The following is a 5000-nucleotide window of genomic DNA, read 5'->3' as shown; positions in this document are numbered from 1 at the left end:
TATTACACCAGAAAATTACATCCAGTCATCTTGGACACTTTTTGGTATGTGTTCATTCTTCTTGCCATCCCCCTCCCCCTTCTTCTCTCTCTCTCTCTCTCTCTCTCTCTCTCTATTTCTCGCTCCTTCTCTCTATCTATCTATCTTTTTCCCTCTTTCTCTCTATTTTTTTCTCTCTCTCTGTCTCTCGCTCCTTCTCTCTCTCAATCTATCTATCGATCTTTTTTCTCTTTCTCTTTATTTTTTTTCTCTCTCTTCTACCCTCTCACCCTCTCTCACTCTCTGTCTCTCTCTCTCTCTCTCTCTCTCTCTCTCTCTCTCTCTCTCTCTCTGTCCCTCCTACTTCCCCATCCGACCCACCCCCATCCCCCATCTTTCTCTAAAACTTTCCTCTATCTATCTGTCTATCGATATTTTTCCTCTTTCTCTTTATTTCTCTCTCTCTCTCTTACCCTCTCTCTCTCACCCTCTCTCACTCTATCTGTCTGTCCCTCCTCCTTCTCATCCCCCCCCCCCAATCTTTCTCTAACCCCCCTCCCCTCCACCATCTTTCTCTAAAACTTTCCCCTCAATTTTCCCTCCTCATTTTCCCCTCCTTGTTGCATAAGTTTAATAATTCCTCAACTCACGAATGGAGTCGAAATTAGAACATATTTTCCCGGGCACAGGAAGTTAATTGTCGGGGCAGAGGGATCACGAAATAATAGCATTCGGAAATCGGTTTAAAACTTCATTTGCATTTTCTGGGAGAGAGGGATCGGGAGAGGGGGGAGGGAAGGAAGGTAGGAGGGAGGGAGGGAGGGAGGGAGGGAAGGAAGGAGGAGAGAGAGGGAGGGAGGGAGGGAGGGAAGGAAGGAGGAGAGAGAGGGAGGGAGGGAGGGAGGGAAGGAAGGAGGAGAGAGAGGGAGGGAGGGAGGGGGGGAATGAAGGAGGAGAGAGAGGGGGAGGGAGAGAGAGAGAGAGATTGGGAGGGAGGGAGGGAGGGAGGGAGGGAGAGAGGGAGGGAGAGAGGGAGGGTTAGAGAGAGGGAGGGAGAGGGAGAAAGAAAGGGAGGGAGGGAGGGTTAGAGAGAGAGAGAGAGAGAGAGAGAGAGAGAGAGAGAGAGAGAGAGAGAGAGAGAGAGAGAGAGAGAGAGAGAGAGAGAGAGAGAGAGAGAGAGAGAGAGAGAGAGAAAGGGAGAGAGAGAGGGAGAAAGAGAGAGGGGAGAGAGAGAGAGAGAGAGGAGAGAGAGAGAGAGAGAGAGAGAGAGAGAGAGAGAGAGAGAGAGGAGTGAGAGAGAGAGAGAGAGAGAGGGATAGAGAGAGAGAGAGAGAGAGGGGGGGGGGGTTAGAGGGAGGGAAGGAGAGAAGGAGGGAGGGAGAGAGAGGTGGAGAGAGAGTGAGAGGATTAGAGAGAGAGAAGGAGAGAAAGAGGGAGTGACAGAGCGGAAATGAGAGGGACGAAGGGTTAGAGGGAATGAGAGAGAGTGAGAGTGAGAGAGAGAGAGAGTGAGAGAGAGAGAGAGAGAGAGAGAGAGAGAAAGGGAGGGAAGGAGAGAGGTAGAGACAGAGAAACCGCCTAATCAAAAATGACAAACGAATAAAAAACAAAAACAAAAACACACACACACACACAAAAAGAAACTTACAGAGCCTCCCCTTCCCCCCCCCTCCCAAGAAAAGAAAAAAGAAAAAATCAAAATAAAACAAAAACGCAGGAAAAAAATAAAAAATAGTAAAAAGAAAAAAGGGACATCTGATAATGAGAAAAAAAAGCGTCCCCAGCGAACTTGCTAATTAACTCCCCCCGGATACATTCGCGCGCCAAAATCTCAGCGTACCGTACATCGCCGTCCGAAACCAGCCGAAGACGCTGAAAATGGCCAGGCAATTTAGCCATTTTCGATATATTTCTCAAAGAGGAGTTGGAGAGAGAGAGAGAGGGAGGAAGGGATTGGTAGAGAGAGAGATGGGGGGGGGGGGGGGGGTATGGGGCTAGAGAGGGAGGGAGGGATAGAGAGAGAGGGTGGTGGTATGAGGCTAGGAGGGAGGGAGGGAGGGGTAGAGAGAGAGGGAGGGGTATGGGGCTAGTGGGAGGGGTATGGGGGGAGGGTATTGGAGGGAATGGGAAGAGAATAAAATGCTGGAGGGAAGGGGGGTAGGGGGGGGCACGGAGGTAGTGGGTTGGGTGTGGAAATGGCACTTGTAAATTATTGGAACGACGGTTGAGAGAGAGAGAGAAAGAGAGAGAGAGAGAGAGAGAGAGAGAGAGAGAGAGAGAGAGAGAGAGAGAGAGAGAGAGAGAGAGAGAGAGAGAGAGAGAGAGAGAGAGAGAGAGAGAGAGAGAACGGGAGAGAGAGAGGGACAGACAGAGACACACACACACACACAGATACACACACATATGTTTATACATACATATATATATATATATACATATATACATATACACACGCACAGATATATATATATATATATATATATATAGATATATATATATATATATATATATATATATATATATATATATATATATATATATAGAGAGAGAGATATATATATATATATATATATATATATATATATATATATATATAGAGATAGAGATAGAGAGAGAGAGAGAGAGAGAGAGAGAGAGAGAGAGAGAGAATGACGGAGAAAGGGACACACACACAAAGCGACAGAGAGAGAGTGAGAGAAAGATAGATAGATAGATAGATAGAGAGAAAGATAGAGGGAGAGAGAGTGAGAGACGCAGGTGCCAGCCAGCATCTTCGTCGGTTCAACACCTGGCTTTTATCAAGTAAGGAAAAGTATATCAGAGGTTATTAGGAAAGTAAAGTTGGATAATTCGAGAACTTAGATTGACTGATATGGCAATTCCGTCGAGAGCAGGAAGTTAGAGTGATCTCTGTACTCCACTTAAAGTTTATGTATTTATGTGCATGTGCGGTGTGTGTGTATCAGTATTTTTATCTGTATCTATCTCTCTATCGATCTATCTTTCTATATCCATCTGTTTATCCATTTCTCTCTCTCTGTCCCTCTCTCTCTGTTTCTCTCTCTCACTCTCCCTTTCACTCTTACTGTCACTCTCTCTCACTCTCTCTTCCTCACACACGCACACTCTGATATTAACTCTCTCTCGCACACGTACACGCACACACAAACGCACACGCACACACAAACGTACATGGCTTAATTATTGGCATCTCGCTAGTACTATCGGATAGCAATAAAGACTGTAATTTAATCGAGGTCTGAGTACAAGCTCTTCTAATATTAATCAGTAATCACATTTTTCAAATCCGCATAATCATAACACTATGGAAAATATCACTGATTGATTTATTAACTTATGTTTTTTTTTTTTTTTTTTTTTTTTTTTTTTTAAGGGATAATATCTATTATAAAATAGATGAAAGTCATTCAATCATGCACCACAATTTTGCTCACACATGACACGCTACTCGCTTCTCATTTGTTTTTTTAATTATCACTCTACTAATTATCTTCCACAACGTGTGGTCTCCTAGCAACCCCCCCCCCCCCTCCCCCGGTGTTAATAAGAGTAGCTTCTGTTACCCCGTTCTTCTTTAGGAGAGGAGAACAATCCTGTATTCTTTAATTATGCAAAGTCCAAGAAAACAGTACATTGCAAAGGAGCAACACATTGCAACGGAAGAACGCAACGCAAGGGTTCCTCCGTAAATACCCGCTCGCTTCGGATACATATTTAAAAGGGAATTGTCTTCGTCTTTATTCCGGAAGTGCGATGTAAACGACTCGGGTGTGGCAGAAGCAGCTTTAAGAATGGTTGTGTTGTAGAGTGTTTTTTGTAGAGTGTAGAATTTATTTCATTATCTATGAAGATGGTGAAGACACAGAGGACGAGAGGGAGGAAGAAGACGGAGAGGAGGAGGAGGAGGAAGTAAATGATTGCAAGATGAGGATGTAAAAGGAGAACAGGTAGATGTAGAAGAGGACGAGAGGGAGGAAGAAGAAGACGAAGAGGAGGAGGAGGAGGAGGAAGTAAATAATTGTAAGATGAGGATGTAAAAGGAAAACAGGTAGAAGTGGAAGAGGAGGGGGAGAGGATGAAGAAGTAGATGAGGACGAGAGGGAGGAAGATGAAGGCGAAGAGGAGGAGGAGGATGTAAATAATTGTAAGATGAGGATGTAAAAGGAGAACAGGTAGAAGAAGTAGAAGAGGAGGGGGAGAGGATGAAGAAGACGAAGAGAAAGAGGAAACTTACTAACAAAAAGTGGGAACAGAAGAACTAAAAGAAGAAAAGGAAGAAGTAGAAGAGTGGAAAGAGAGGAAAAAAATAAAGATAATAAAGGACGCAGAATTAAAGGAAGAAAAGGGAAGATGGAGACCTCAGTACAGTTCTTTAAAATGCACCAAGCGTTAGCGTCTAGAAGAAGGGGATGGTCCTTTATCAGAGGAAGGCGTAAACGATCTCGACTGCTTTACGCGCTTCCCCTCTGCCTTTCCCTCTTAACCCTTGTTGTTTTTATGAAAAGAAAACCCATAACAACTCCCTTGTTCTCGGCGAAATTCGTGCAGACCAAAACAAAAACAGGCCCGGTTTTCCCACGGTCTTATTTCTCTCTTCTCTTCTCTTCTCTCTTCTCTCTCTCTCTCTCTCTCTCTCTCTCTCTCTCTCTCTCTCTCTCTCTCTCTCTCTCTCTCTCTCTCTCTCTCTCTCTCTCTCCCCCGCTTCCTTTTAACTCTCTTATCCCCATTCCCCTTTCCGTTAATCGTGAAGTCTCTCCTTTCCCCCATCTTCATTCCCTCGACCCTTTGTTTCCTTATTCGGCGCCGCGACGGTCGGAAATGTCTTGCAATCTCCTTACGTCAATTGAACATAACAGTACTGCCGTTCTCTGCAACAGCGCTACAGTAAGAGGATTACAAAGTGATTTACTCATTACAGATTCCAGCAATACGGAACGCGCCATATGCATGGTTTCACACGAGCTCTATCAACATTGCCGATGCATTTACATAACATCGGA

The sequence above is a fragment of the Penaeus japonicus genome, unplaced genomic scaffold, assembly GCF_977035675.1.
Source record: "Penaeus japonicus unplaced genomic scaffold, GWHDUDI00000001_assembly GWHDUDI00000017, whole genome shotgun sequence".
NCBI classification, from domain to species: domain Eukaryota; kingdom Metazoa; phylum Arthropoda; class Malacostraca; order Decapoda; family Penaeidae; genus Penaeus; species Penaeus japonicus.
This window is presented reverse-complemented; position numbering follows the sequence as displayed.